This window comes from Chaetura pelagica, unplaced genomic scaffold (genome assembly GCF_000747805.2).
Source record: "Chaetura pelagica isolate M959 unplaced genomic scaffold, ChaPel_1.0 scaffold345, whole genome shotgun sequence".
NCBI classification, from domain to species: Eukaryota; Metazoa; Chordata; class Aves; order Apodiformes; family Apodidae; genus Chaetura; species Chaetura pelagica.
In genome coordinates this window covers 2,615,932-2,631,160 of record NW_009953962.1, presented here as the reverse complement: position 1 = coordinate 2,631,160, position 15,229 = coordinate 2,615,932, and positions in this window count along the sequence as shown.

Here is a 15,229-nt window from a genome sequence, read left to right as displayed (position 1 = left end):
GGGCGAGAGTCACTCTCGCTACTGATTATATATATACACATATAATTAATTTTTTTGTTTTGTTTTTTTTGGTGGGGGGAGTATTTTTTTAAAATACTTTATGGTTCAAGTCACCTAAACGTGTGAGGGTGAGGGAGAATTGTGTGTGTGTGTGTGTGCGTGTGTGTGCGCGCGCGTGTGTGCAAGAGTCGGAGAGAGAGGGGAAAAGAGAGGGAGAGGCGCTGAGAACCCAGAGGCAAAACGAAGGGTGCAGGCACTGCCGCTGAGAGGAGATCGAGAGACAGGGGGTGCACTTGACAACCACCATGCAGAGATGGTAAGAAGTTTACGGCAGCTTTTCGTTTTGATTCTAGCCTTTACTTCGGTTTGATTTGATTAATAAATTGTGCAGTAACACAAGCAGCCCAGCTCTCTATCCGGTGTGTTTCAGACTTCAAATAAAAAAAAAAAAAACAACAAACAACAAACAGCCGGGCAAGGAGAAAGAGGAGGATAGTAAATAAATAAATCAGTCCTTTGCCGTGTGGATTGGGGGGGAAAAAAAATAATACTTAAGAGGCTGTGCTTAACTTTAAGTGAGTTTGGGGGGCTGAAATGGGATCGCCACGTACTTCTTACCGCCTCCTTCCCTCCACTAAAGATGAGCGAGTAGCTCAGGGAGAGTAAAGGTGGAGAGGGGTTGGATTAGACGTGCGGTGGTCTGATCTTTTCCGCGTGCCGCCGTCTGCTCGGAAATCAGTACGGTTTGAACACAATGCAAAGGTAACCTGTGAGAGCGGGGGAAGGAGCTGCGTGCGCGCGTGTGAAGCAGCGCCTGAGGCAGGGAGACAGAAGTGTAAATCCACCTTCCCCCGTAACTCTTTTTGTTGTGCATGTGCTTGCAGTTTGCACCTCTCCAATCAGCGATTGTTAGCAGAACTTGCAGTTACGCTGATGCCCTAAATGTAAAGGGCACGGAGGGAGCCCCCAAAAAAACAACTTTGAGCAAGTTTTTGCAGTTTATTGCGTATGCTGTGCAAATGCTTATCTCCTTTACAGCACAAGTTTTGCAAAGCAGGGTTTGGGCTTTCACGACATCTTAATTTAAAAATTAAAAATCGAAATGACCGCGGAGTTCATTTGAATGAAGTGTGTTTGTCTGGGTTGTGATGTGAAGATAGGTTAAACAGCTGGGGAGAACAATCACGTTTAGAGCCAGGACTGAACTTAGCATGCATAATGATAAGTGTTCGCATGAGCAAGTGGGCTGACCTCAGTTAATGATGAAGTGATAAGTCCATATTAAACAGTGTATTTTCTATCGCTGTTCGACTACTGCCTCGCTTACAGTCAGCTTTTGTTACCCTACTCCAGGGATGTTATACGTCAGTCTTGTATGCCTTGAATGTGTATATATGTGCATGTGTGCACACGTGTGTATATGTATGTGCACATATATATGTGTGTGTATACAGAACTCAAACTATAGATACAGTGTATGTCTGTATGAGTGAAGGAAGGGCTAGAGATACGGAGCATTTGTTTTTTTCCCTTCTTTCTCTAACATGACATATCTTGTTTCAGTGATCAAAGCCACAATTGGAGTGTAGGAGATGCAACTGTCAAATGTAGGCAAAAAAACTTTACTTCGGTTTGATTTGATTAATAAATTGTGCAGTAACACAAGCAGCCCAGCTCTCTATCCGGTGTGTTTCAGACTTCAAATAAAAAAAAAAAAAACAACAAACAACAAACAGCCGGGCAAGGAGAAAGAGGAGGATAGTAAATAAATAAATCAGTCCTTTGCCGTGTGGATTGGGGGGGAAAAAAAATAATACTTAAGAGGCTGTGCTTAACTTTAAGTGAGTTTGGGGGGCTGAAATGGGATCGCCACGTACTTCTTACCGCCTCCTTCCCTCCACTAAAGATGAGCGAGTAGCTCAGGGAGAGTAAAGGTGGAGAGGGGTTGGATTAGACGTGCGGTGGTCTGATCTTTTCCGCGTGCCGCCGTCTGCTCGGAAATCAGTACGGTTTGAACACAATGCAAAGGTAACCTGTGAGAGCGGGGGAAGGAGCTGCGTGCGCGCGTGTGAAGCAGCGCCTGAGGCAGGGAGACAGAAGTGTAAATCCACCTTCCCCCGTAACTCTTTTTGTTGTGCATGTGCTTGCAGTTTGCACCTCTCCAATCAGCGATTGTTAGCAGAACTTGCAGTTACGCTGATGCCCTAAATGTAAAGGGCACGGAGGGAGCCCCCAAAAAAACAACTTTGAGCAAGTTTTTGCAGTTTATTGCGTATGCTGTGCAAATGCTTATCTCCTTTACAGCACAAGTTTTGCAAAGCAGGGTTTGGGCTTTCACGACATCTTAATTTAAAAATTAAAAATCGAAATGACCGCGGAGTTCATTTGAATGAAGTGTGTTTGTCTGGGTTGTGATGTGAAGATAGGTTAAACAGCTGGGGAGAACAATCACGTTTAGAGCCAGGACTGAACTTAGCATGCATAATGATAAGTGTTCGCATGAGCAAGTGGGCTGACCTCAGTTAATGATGAAGTGATAAGTCCATATTAAACAGTGTATTTTCTATCGCTGTTCGACTACTGCCTCGCTTACAGTCAGCTTTTGTTACCCTACTCCAGGGATGTTATACGTCAGTCTTGTATGCCTTGAATGTGTATATATGTGCATGTGTGCACACGTGTGTATATGTATGTGCACATATATATGTGTGTGTATACAGAACTCAAACTATAGATACAGTGTATGTCTGTATGAGTGAAGGAAGGGCTAGAGATACGGAGCATTTGTTTTTTTCCCTTCTTTCTCTAACATGACATATCTTGTTTCAGTGATCAAAGCCACAATTGGAGTGTAGGAGATGCAACTGTCAAATGTAGGCAAAAAAAAAAAAAAAAAAAAAAAAGGAAAAAAAAAAAGGATGGGGGAAAAAGCAGCATGTGCCCAAGACTGTGGTTACAGTAACGCTGACAGAAATTAAAGTGGTTTTGAAAGCAGTATGCGATTTATGATGGTTCCCATTTACCCTAGAGTCAAGCTGTTGTAAAATTGATGCACAAAAGACATCATGTAATAATCCGGTGTACCCAGGATTAAAGTGGCAACGAGTGTCTTTTTGTGTGTGTGGCTGGCCGACAGTTAAAATGGTTTGAAACTATTTTTAAGTAAGAAATCAAAGCAGGATATTACATCTTTTCTTAACCTGTATGTTAGATGCATATAGCGGTTGGTGAAATATTTTTCAGTGGGAGTGGGCTTTTATTTCTCATCTTCCAGTTCTTCTCTGCATTATAACCCCTCACAAATTTTAAAATGGGGTCATGTTTTTGTTACAGTTTCAGAGTACAAATGTTCATAGTTTAGTTACTGACATGTGTACTGACGTATCAGACAGTCATATTTAATAAGCCTGATCAGCAGATCTGCACAAGAATACTAAGTTCCTGTAACAGTATGTGGAACTTTCATTGCCTTTAAAAATTGCAGGAATTTTAAATCAGAAATTTAATGGGGTATATTGAGGTCTCTGATACACTGTAGTTTCTTTTTAAGCTGTCCAGTATAGATGAATCAGCTAGCTCTATGTATGTTCTGCTTTAAATTCCTAAAGGACGTTACTTTTAAAATGTACTCACTAAATATTTCAAAATATCCTTTTTTTTTTTTTTACGTGATCCAGATGCAAGAAAATATAAATGTAGATTATAAACTAATTTGTTATGAGCAAATCTGAAAACTCACTTTAAGACCTGGGGTTGTGTAAGTGTTCCTTAAGCATGTATCTTACACGCATAAGAGAAAAATACTGCTTTGGTACTTTATTTTGTAAGAATGAAACACTGTGACATTTTAGGGAAAAAACAGATGAGATCTATGTCTTTAATCACATTTCATTTTTATTATTTGGGTATTTGTGCAAGACAGGTATGTGATTACGTTAAAGCAAAGGAACAGACAAAAGCAGAGATGACTATTGCTATATTAAAATGTAAGTGTTACAGTTTGAATTTTCTGGTGAGTTTTTTAGTTCAGTGCTTTACATAACATTTTGTCCTAATCTTGCTTGCTGTCAGAGATGTTTCATGGTTGTGCAATTGCTGCAGTCAAGAATGCCAATTTGCATTCCAGTAGTGTCATTTGATTACTTTTATCTGTACAGCTCGAAGACCAGCCCAGACCTCTCATTTCATTTTGCCATGTCACAAGTCAGTGTTATGTCGTCTTTTCAAAAATCTGCTTGATTTAGACAAGAAAGAAAAGTACTTTCATGTTGCAGCCGCAGTCCCCTGCTAACTTGTCAGCAGCAGGATATGATTCACTTGGGCCCAGAAGAATAGTACAGAGACGAGGGGTAGGTGGTTCAGTAAGTCCATGGACAGGTAGTGTGTGACATCCGAAGAGAGCTTAAGTTAATGAGGAACAGGTCTGCTTAGTTCTTCACACTCTGACCTGGTGCTGTCCCTACAGTTTTCTCATTTGATCTTTCCCAGCAAATTGATCTTTTTTAGTACTTTTTTGCCTTCCAAGTTAGTCCTTGTGGGACTGAAATTAGCAGAGCAACTTAAGTTGGATAATACAGCTGTTCAGAAAAGAAGAAATTGGACACTAGCTCATAAAGGGGGGAGGGGAAAAGAAGCTGTTCTTTCTGTTGTTACTCAGAACTCTTTTTTTTGTTTGTTTGTTGGTTTGGTTTTGGGTTTTTTTGTATTATTTTAGAAAACTTCACAATAGCTGCATTACTTTGGAAGTTTGCTTTCTTTCTTATTCATAGTCTGCATGGATGGTCCATCGCACACTGCATTAAATGCGTATCGTTTAAATAAAACAAATATGCTTGCAGATTAGACTGCAGGTTTGCTTTGGTATTTGTCAGTTGAACTTGCTTGTTAGAAATGATTTGCTAGTCTGTAATGAGGCTTTTACAGTTGTCGTAAGACATTTTAAATATCAATTGCACATGCCAACTACATTATTTATAGCCTGCTAAATAACTGTAATTCCATAGTATCCAATACTGAAATGCAGTGGAAATTAAACAATAAAAGCCATTACAAATGGTATGTGTAAATGTTATGGTAGGTGAAAGTACAGTCAGCAAATCACTGGTTTTCTGGAAAACCAGTGTATATGAACAAGTTGGTTTTGAACTAAGACATTCTGTATATAAAATCTGGGTTGTAAAATAGGACTGTGGTGTTATCTGTTAATCTTTTTGACGTTATTTTGAACTTAGTAATTGGAAAGTGGAATGGAGGAGTGTGTGCGTGTGTGTGTTTGTGTGTGTATGTATGTGTATGTGTTTCAATACATACATGGGTAGGTTGTCAACCGATGTAAGATTTCAAACTAGAATTTTGTTAATAAAGTCTAAGTTAGAAATTATTAAGAGGGTATTTAGTATGATGCATAATAATAAGCAGTATGTAACTTTCTGTATTTCATAGCAGATGTTCTCACATACTACTCATGTCTTTTCAAGCTGTAGAATTGAAAGCACTGCTGAATGGAAACAAGAACACTTATGTAAGGGAAATGCTACTCTCTCAGTATTGCTTTTGAAAATGGGAAGGAACTGTAGAAGCTCATTGGTCAGTTAAGGTCCTCTGCAGAGCTAGAGAGAGCTTTGTGATTTTATTAGAAACGCCATAGGTAAGAAAAAGGAGGAAATATTCTGAATAAGGGAGGGCTGATTACTAACTTTTTTTTTGAGCCAAAGGTCTGGAACTTAAGACTTTGAGGTGGCCTTCTTGTATGTAAATTACATTTATGTCAGTGGGATTTGTGACTGACTATAGATCTTGTCAATTTCAAGCAAAACAGAAATGACCAACAGCAAAGTAATTACATTAAAACAAGTCCAAGTAAAACATTGGATTTTATACAAAAACAAAATTTATAGTTTTTTCCCCTCAAAGATGGGAGTTTCTGGCAGTGTCCTTTTTCCTTTTGCACATTGGATGCTGTCACTAGTATTTGAAGTCTTTTCTTCGCTGAATATTGTTTAGTGAAAAAGTCCTAACTTTCAGTCTCCAGGCTTGCACACAGCGTTTGATTTAATGACTTAATTAGATTTAATGTCCACTGTTAGTATGTATTAGGAAAAAATGTGCATGTCTGGAAATAAAAAAAATTCCTTATAAAATACAAACAAATAGAGTTTATCTGTCATTTTGGAAATGTGTATAACTTCCTAAGCTAGCCAGGAATTTTTGCTTAATTTAGAGGAAGAGCATTTAACATGGCTTAATAAAAAGCATCTGTTTAAACTTTATATTCTGGGTCAGTTTTATTCCACCTAAATTCTGACATATTTGTCCTAAAAATGCATTGATCATAATTGCAGCTTAATAGTTACATGGCAGCTTTTACAGGCATTACTTTGGACAAACTTATTTATCATTTAAGTAAATTATATAATCCAGTGAGATAAACTACCAGCTTCGTCTCCTTTATCTCTTGCACAGTAGCTGTCATTATGTGCTGTGCTAGTAAAAGCCTTTCTTTGTTGATTATTAGAACCTTAGTACACTCAGGAGTTCTGCTGTAATTTAATGTGGTTGTTCAAAGATACTTTCTCATTTTAGAAGCTTTCCATAGTATTCTCACCACATGTTATAAAAATGTGCATTTTGTACTCCAGGTACATATGCAAATATTTTTTCTTATTCCAGGTAAATCAGGGGTTTTGAGGGAGAATTCTTTTCATCTGCAGCATCTGTGTAGATATTTTCTCTTGAAATACTTTAAGTCACAAATTCAGATAACTTAAATGAGATTTGTTTCTGATTTGTTACTTTAGAGAGTTCTTTCTGTTGCTTTTTCATTTGTTGTTTGTTTGTTTGTTTTTTTCATGGAGTTAAAATCTTCTATGTTGTACTTAAGTCAGATTTTTGTAGGAAATTATAAAAAGCTAGGGAAGTTTTAAAAATATTCTGGGCATTGCAATTATTTATTAATTATGAAAAATGGAACGTCCATAATGCTCATTTGTAAGGCACAAGCCAAAAGAAATAAAAATGCCATAAACTTAACCAGTAAAAAGTTTTTAATTCACCATAGTCTGGTGCACTGTCTGGAAGTTGAACTATGTTTTTGCAGCATATTACAATTGGTTACGTGTACAGTTCTGCATATAAAATGTAAGAAGCCAGGCCCATTAGAATTCTTCAGATACAAGGAAAGTTTTAGATGGTATGCAAAGCATATGATGAACTGTTATCAGCTGTAAATGACGCTGAGTGTATGTACAACACCCATCATGCTGTCAGCTGGAATCACACTGAATTAGTGTTGCAACTTTACAATATTTGTCAAATATGTATTATCTTGAAACTAGTAATCTGTGCTTTTAGTCAGTGCTTTTTAATGTTGAATACAAAGATGTAAGAGCAAATAGAAATAATTTTTTCCTTTTTGTGACCTGACATTTGCCAAAGTGCCCCATGCTGAAATTTCTTTTCAGTATCTTTTTTTCTTCCAAAGCCAGACATGTACCCAGACACAAAAGCCTCTGTGTATAGCAAGCTGTTTTAAATATTGTGACTCGACGATGTGCTGTCCTTTCTCTGCTTGAGCCAAAGATCTCTGCTCAGTGTCTGTGGATTACCAAGTCCCTTCTTTATTGTACCTCTTGTCAACTATTCCTATTCATTTAACCTTTCATTAGTGTCTGTGCAGCTTCACTGTCTGGAAAGGCAAGGAAAAACCTAAAGGCCTACTGTCACAGTTATTAGATTTCTCAGTTACATCCCAGCAACCACAAAGGAGTAGGAGTCAACACTTTTGTCATGCATGCTGCTATCCTGTGGTGCAACTCTTCTGTGCATGTCAAAGACATGTGCCACATGTTGATAATGCATCCCAGGGATAAATGCACAACATGGGGGATAAACCAAGGCTGGCACTAATGAGCTTTGTAGGAGTTATTGCGAAGACAAACAGTTGTGAAGGAATTTTGCTTAAAAAGCTGAAGAGACGGGTTTGCGTTAAGTGTTGCCAAGGCTTGTATATGAGGTACTTGTCAATCATGTTTCATTTAAGTGCTATTTACAAGGCAAAAAGTGTTTTCTATAACTAAAAAACATATTGCTTTTACTTCTATAAGCTGTCAGGATGAAGTGTACTTGAAGTGGTCCTCAATAATACACCTTCTGACTTTTTTTTTTCTACTTATTTTTTGATCAAAACCTGAAAATTTTTCAAATTAAAAAAAATCTGCAAATATGAATTACAATGTATTTAAAATAGTCTTGCTAGCAAAGCTTCAAATTCACTTTCAGTGTTGTAAAAACATGGACATAGTCTTGTCTGAGACATTAATTTGGCTGAGAATGTCTAGCTGCATTTAAGTAATTTCTTCTACATTTGTCACCCCGAGAGCCAGAACTATTTATTATGATGCTGCCTCATTCTGCAGAGGCACATCTTCCATTTAGTCCAGTACAATATTCACATATTTTGGTTCTGAAGTTTCTGTGAAGCCCTTCTTACTGACCCTGTTAACCAAATCCAGTTGAACTGTTGAGCTCTCAGCATTTACAGTAGTAAAAAGTACATGGTTATTTCTGACATCTCTATAGATAACCTGTTAGAATGTATCATACTTAAATTGTTATCAGTAGTATTATTAACAATATGATGTGTAACTTCATATTACTTCCATGAGGATAATCTGGTCAAAACAAAATTAGACCTATAGATTTATAATTAATCTATAATTTAGTAAGTTCCATTAGTTTTGTGTAAAGCCTAAGGGTCTAATTTTGGTCCTATTCATAACAAAGTTATAAGTGGGAGTAAAGCCATTGAAATCAGTGTAAAACTGCTGAAGGAAACCTAGTCACCTCCTGTGCACTTTCCAGATGTCATGCTAAGATGATTTGAAGATTAATCTAGTGGGCTACAGGAAAATTCCTACAACTTCCATACTTCAGATACACTATTTAGCTTGATATCCTCAGTAAGTGTGATTGGTTAAAATTTTTTAGTAGGACTTGTCGGCTTTTTGATTGTTTAGGTTTTTTTTTACATTTCTGAGATTCAAAGGGAAGCCAAAGTGACCAGAAATGTAGTAGTTGGTTGTAGGGACAAGTGTCTCCAAAGAAAATTGTATTCCAGAAAAAAATCAGCAAAAATATTTTTATTTTTTGTGTTCAAACACTGGAAACATTTGTAATGATGCTATTGAATTCTACATTCCTCAAATTAAAAGAGAAGCTGTTATATTTTGTGATTTGAATTAAACAAATATTTAAATAGAACAAAATCTTCAGACATGAGCTGGAACAAATGTACTAGTGCCTACTTAGTTTAAAACATCATTACTAGACTGATATTAGCTTTGATGAATCTAAAACTTACTACATGGTTTCCAAATCAAAGATGAAAGGGCCAGTTAGGAATCAAATAAATTTTCCTCTTGAAATGTAGCATTTGACATTTAGAAAGATGTGCTCAGCATGATGAACCACTTCTCTTTAGTGCAACTACCATGGTGATTTTTACAATAAAACTACTCTGAAATTGAATTCTAGTATAATAAATTTAAGGTAAATTAATTTGGAAGTCCTGATTAATGCCATTTTTTAACTACAGGAAATACTTCCCTGAAGTCCTCTCCCCCTCTCCCCCCCAAAAAAAGAAGAAGGTTAATACATGGCAGTTTTCATTGCTAAATAATTAAATTTGTAGTTGTTTTGATAAATTCATACTGGTCAAAATCCATTGGCTTTGTTGTGGCAGTGTACCAGTTTTAATAAATAAAGGTTTTGTTATTACCTTCACTGTGAAGTTACTAGTGTATTCCTAGTACTAATCAAATGGGCATATACCCCATCTGTATGTTTGAGCAGTTATTGTTATGTACAGTAGTTTATAGTCTACAGCACAGCTGGGCCATGCTTTTATACTGACCTGATGCCAATTATTTCTTTCTAAAAGCATACTGATAATACTTTTAAGAATTACATTCTGTACAGAATCCTTGAAAGCAAAGTGGAAAATGTTTTGAAGTTCTGCTGAAGATGCAAGAATCAGTGAAAATCAGCAAATATTAGTTAAGTAATTGTGGAAACTTACATTTATCTTCTCTGCTGGGCCATGCCCATATTTCATTTGCAGCTGTATTTTGAGTTGTGTTTTGAAGATACCTTGTTACTCATTTCCCATACAACATGCCTGATCAAAATAAATGCCACTACAAGCCAATTGACTAGGTGATTATGTAAGCAGTGTGAAGGGGCTGAGGAATTTATTTCTTCAGTACCCAAACTGGCCTTAAGATTTTGTTCACACTTTGGGGCAAATATTAAAAAGCAATTTGTGAAATTGCATATGTTATGTAACTAAAGACTTCTAAGGAAGTTTAAGTCTAGGCTGATATAATTCACATGGTAAGACACCAACAGAATTAACAGAATTGGGAACAGGAAGCAATAGCAGATAAGTGATGTGTGATTTAAAGGTTTCTACACCTTTATTTTAACTGTACTTTATTTTTAACTTTTGCCTTCGGAATGTCTGTTGCAATCTTCTTTGCTTCCTGTTATCCACATGTAACTTGTACTACTTTGCATATCAGTGGTGAATCTCATTTATCGGCCGGTATATTTAAATTATTTACTATATCAAATGATTATTCCGTAAGCAAGGACTTCTATTGCTGCATGGACACCCAGAGAGGAGGTAGATAGGCATCTCTTTTTATTGCTTTTTGGAATTCTGTTGCCTTTATGAGGTCAGCAAGGATTGGAGTGAGCTACTTGGTTCTTCATGGTTTGTCTTGGAGGTCAGAAAGTGGCGAGAAGCTGTTCACCATCTCCTGCTAATTGGCAGCTTTCATGAATACTCTATCAGTAGGCTTCTGATTAAAAGTAAGAGGAAAAAGTCTCTGGTGCTCGTGATGGCAGGGAAGGAAGTGGGTGAGGCTGATAGTATAGTGTTGAAAGAGGTTGAACAGGCTCATATCTCTAATCACCATAGCAGCAGGGCAAAAGGCTTGTCTCTTTCCTGCTCTGCACACCTTTCCTGAGTCTCATGTTATTGATGTGCGGAATTTCATAGCTCTTTTCTTATTAAATGATTGACAGGTGTGGGAAGTGTGATGGGATTAATTCTGCATAATGTGTGAGTCCTACGCAGCATTTGGAAGTCACTAGGCTATACAGAGGGTTTGTAAGCATGTTAGATAAACCTGTAGAACATACAGGCAGTTGCTGTCTTCTCCCTGTCAAACACTGAGAGTCATAAAAATCACTCTCCTTATGCAGTCGTTCTCAGATCCATTAAGAATCCAATCAGAGCAGAATGAACAGTTCCAAGAGAGAAAATCTCTGAATGGTGAAGTCAAGAAAACTGTTCTTGTCCTCACCTTCATGGATTTAAGCCTCAAGGATGTGATGTGATACAACTATTCACCTTCAGACTTCAGTTTTAAATGTAATTAGTTTTCAGGATTGTTTTTGGTCTTGTAGTGATAAGTTTATAAAAGAGCAATACAAGTTTAGCATCGTACCAAGTAAAATATACATGTTCCTTTTGTTTTACATATTGTGAGAATGGTTTTGATTGAATTTGCTTTTTAAAAAAATATATTAGTGGCATGTATGGAAAAATGAACTAGAGATGTAGTGGAAGAAAAAACCTTTGAGAAATTCTGCCACAGCTTTCCTGTGTGTGCAAGTGCGTGTGTGTGTAAGCATGTCTATATACATAATGGTATATACATGAATAGTATGTATGTCTTTATAAATTAATTAACATACACATTTGTTATACCCGTACATGCATACACCCAGGTGCATAGTACACACATAGTGCATACATAAATATAAATGCATTTTTATTTTCTATTTTATTTTTATATAGTAATATAATATTTATTATATTAGTTTTATTTATAGATTTTTATATGTATGGATGTATGCCTGTATGTCTGTATATATACATGTGTGAAGGTTTTTCTGGAGAGGTGTTTTTGTTACCAGGAAGACTTTTTGGGCAGTTCTGGTGCTTGAATAAAAGTAAGGTGTAGATCAGTCCTAAAAAGTGTCTGTGAAAATTAGTGCACTGCTAGAAGAGAAACCAAATATTGTATGTCCCTTCAATATTAGAAGAACATTGTAGGCAATACTAGTTTGTGTTTCTTATTTTATCTTTGTTCTTCCTCAGCTTTCTCATATGTTCTGTGTATTATAAAACATCTTTCTCAACATTTTGATAGAATCTGCTGTGTTTTCTTTGATAAATATGTTATCTTATTCTGTGATTTGAGTATATTCCCCTAAGCATTACTTAAACTAATGCCAGTATTGTGAATCTGTGTCTTATAAGCGTATTACAGGAAGGGTAATGAGACCTGCTAACACCCAAGTCTCCGATAACTCTTCAGCTCTAGGAACTAGATGACCATGACAGCTCTTGTGGATCTTTTCCCTGTAAAAGCAGTGTAGAAGAATCCCTGCATTTTTCTCCTTACTTAGGGATCTCCTCTCCTTTAGGAAATCTGATGACTTCCAGTTATGATGACAGTATTGCGTGAAAGGCACAACAATACACCTTTTGTCATAGATTATAAAAGATAAATGACAAAAAATAGTCTTGGCTTTCATTGGCTTGCAAAAGAGGATCATCAGTCAATTTATCTTGGGTTCTCTTGCTGTTATAACATACATTGAAGTGTACTGTGATTGTATTATCCTGGGAATGTTTTCACAATGTGCAGGATTCGTTAGTTATTGCTGGTTTAGAGTATATCTCTGTGTTTTCTGTGAAAAATCTGCAGCACTGGAAGGATTTTAGGAACCTAGTGTTTTTTGAAGGGTAGTGTCAGGGAAACAACATTTTATAACTGAGGCTACATGTAAAATAATGGGGAGATATCAGGTGATGGCAAAATGTAGTGTCAGAGTAGGAAAAACCATAGAAAAAAATCGTAGATTTTGTAGAAGTGATGGAAACTCAGATGAAATTATGCTACTTGGCAGATAACTTCTTTTACTACCATTCATGTAATTGCTGTGTTGCCGGTTGCTGACATAGGTATGCAGAATTGCAGAGTCCCTTGTGAACAGACACAGGTTCTATTTAACTCAATTTCAGGCATGGAAGAAGTTGTTGCATTTGAGGCATTAGATAGTTTCAGTGGAATAACTGGGTGTTTTGTTAGAGGGTTTGCACTATACTCATTGCTGGCCTTTAGTACTTAAAATCTCCTAGTTAACTAGCATCTTGGAATTTCATCTCCGGGTTTCAAGAAAATGTGTTACAAACTTGAACCACAGAATCATAGAATGTTTTGGGTTGGAAGGGACCTTAAAGATCATCTAGTTCCAAACCCTGCATTGGCAGGGACACTTCCCACTAGACCAGGTTGCTCCAATCACCATCTAACCTGGCCTTGAACACTTCCAGGAAGGGAAGTGTTCATAACACAACTTCCCTGGGCAACCCTTACCTCAGTGTCTCACCAACCTTCCACTAAACAACTTCTAAATATCTAATCTAAATCTGTCTTCTTTCAGCCTGAAACAGTTCCCTCTTGTCCTATTGCCACATGCCCTTGTAAAAAGTCCCTCCTAAGCTTTCCTGTAGGCCCCTTCCAGGTACTGGAAGGCCAGTATGAGGTCTCCTTGGAGCCTTCACTTCTTCATCTGAACAATCCCAACTCTCTCAGCCTGTCTTCACAGAAGAGGTGCTCCAGCCCTCCAGTCATCTTCTTAGCCCTCCTCTGGACTTGTTTCAAGAGCTGTGTGTTGTTCCTGTTTTTGGCAGCCCTAGAACTGGACACAGTACTCCTCGTGAGGTCTCCTGAGTGTTGCGTAGAGGGGCAGAATTGCTTCCCTTGACCTGCTGGCCATGCTTCTTCTGATGCAGCCCAGGACACAGTTGGCTTTCTGAGCTGCAGTCACACCTTGTCAGTTTCTCATCAGCAAGCACCCCCAAGTTCTTCTAGTCCAGACTGTTCTCAATCCATTCTCCATTCAGCCTGTATTTGTGCTTGGGATTCCCTGGAATCCAGCATATTGAAATTTCCTCCCAGGATGTCAAGAAAATGTCTTACAAACTTGAAGTGTATGCCAAAGCCAGATAGTATTCTAGGATCTTTCTCAAATATAGAAATGCGTGTAGCAGGTTAAGGATGGAGTGTACAAACTTCACTTGCATTTTGTTTAGAATAAGCTGATGAAAACTCTTCTCTCATCAAAGCAGTCAGTGCGAGAGCTCACACTGACAAAAAGACTTGACGTTTGAAGTTCCTGTTTCTTCTGAGTATACCTATGGAAAACTGTTAACTGCAGGGTAACCTTTGGTAGAAAAGTACAGGTTGTAATCTAAATTTCATTGTCCTGGTCCTTCGTAGTGTAGTTTACTTCTCTTTTGGTGTTGGTGAAGCTACATTACATGGCTGCTAGCTAACTGATACACCATGAATCTGTATCCTCATCACCTGGTAGTTACTTCTTTCTGTAGCTATTGTCTAATAGTTCATAGGTGTTTTGCCTTTGGCTTTTGTGACCTTAATGTCCAGTCATAATTACCAGAGATGGAAAATGCTATGGCCGTGGTATTCACACTTTGCCCTGAAAGTATAATGGGAACTTGGGTCATGGCAGATTATCAAGAGATTTTTTAAAATGTTTTATGCTGTAGACCGCCACTCCATGAGTGAGTGACTATGAGTTATCCAAGTCATCATGTTAATTATCCAAAACATCATATAACAAAGGGAAAACTTTGTCTGGAAGAGAAGTCAATTCTTCTAGAGTAGCTACTTGTAAGAACTGAAAGAAGGGAGCAATTTTGTTGTAAGTGATAGTTGCAGACTTAAAAAAACCCACAACTGAATATAAATAAGCAATTGTGTGGTCTTCATAATATTATCATCTGTAGCATGTAACCATATGTTGATTGTGAAGGGTAGAAATGTCAGTAATAATGTAATTCTCTGGTACATGGAAGTGTTCTTAAAATACAAGTCTTAAATAGAACAAACTTTATGGATAAACTTCATGGAATCATAGAGTCATAGAATACCAGGCTGGAAAGGACCTCAAGGATCATATCACCCAGTCCTTCTTGGCAAGTACTTGTTCTGGTTGATCAGTGCAATTCAAATCATAGAATGGCTAGGGTTGGCATGGACCTTAAAGATCATCTAGTCACAACACACCTGTCTGGGCAGGGACACCCTCCCCTAGAACAGCGTGCTCAAAACCCCATCCAACCTGGCCT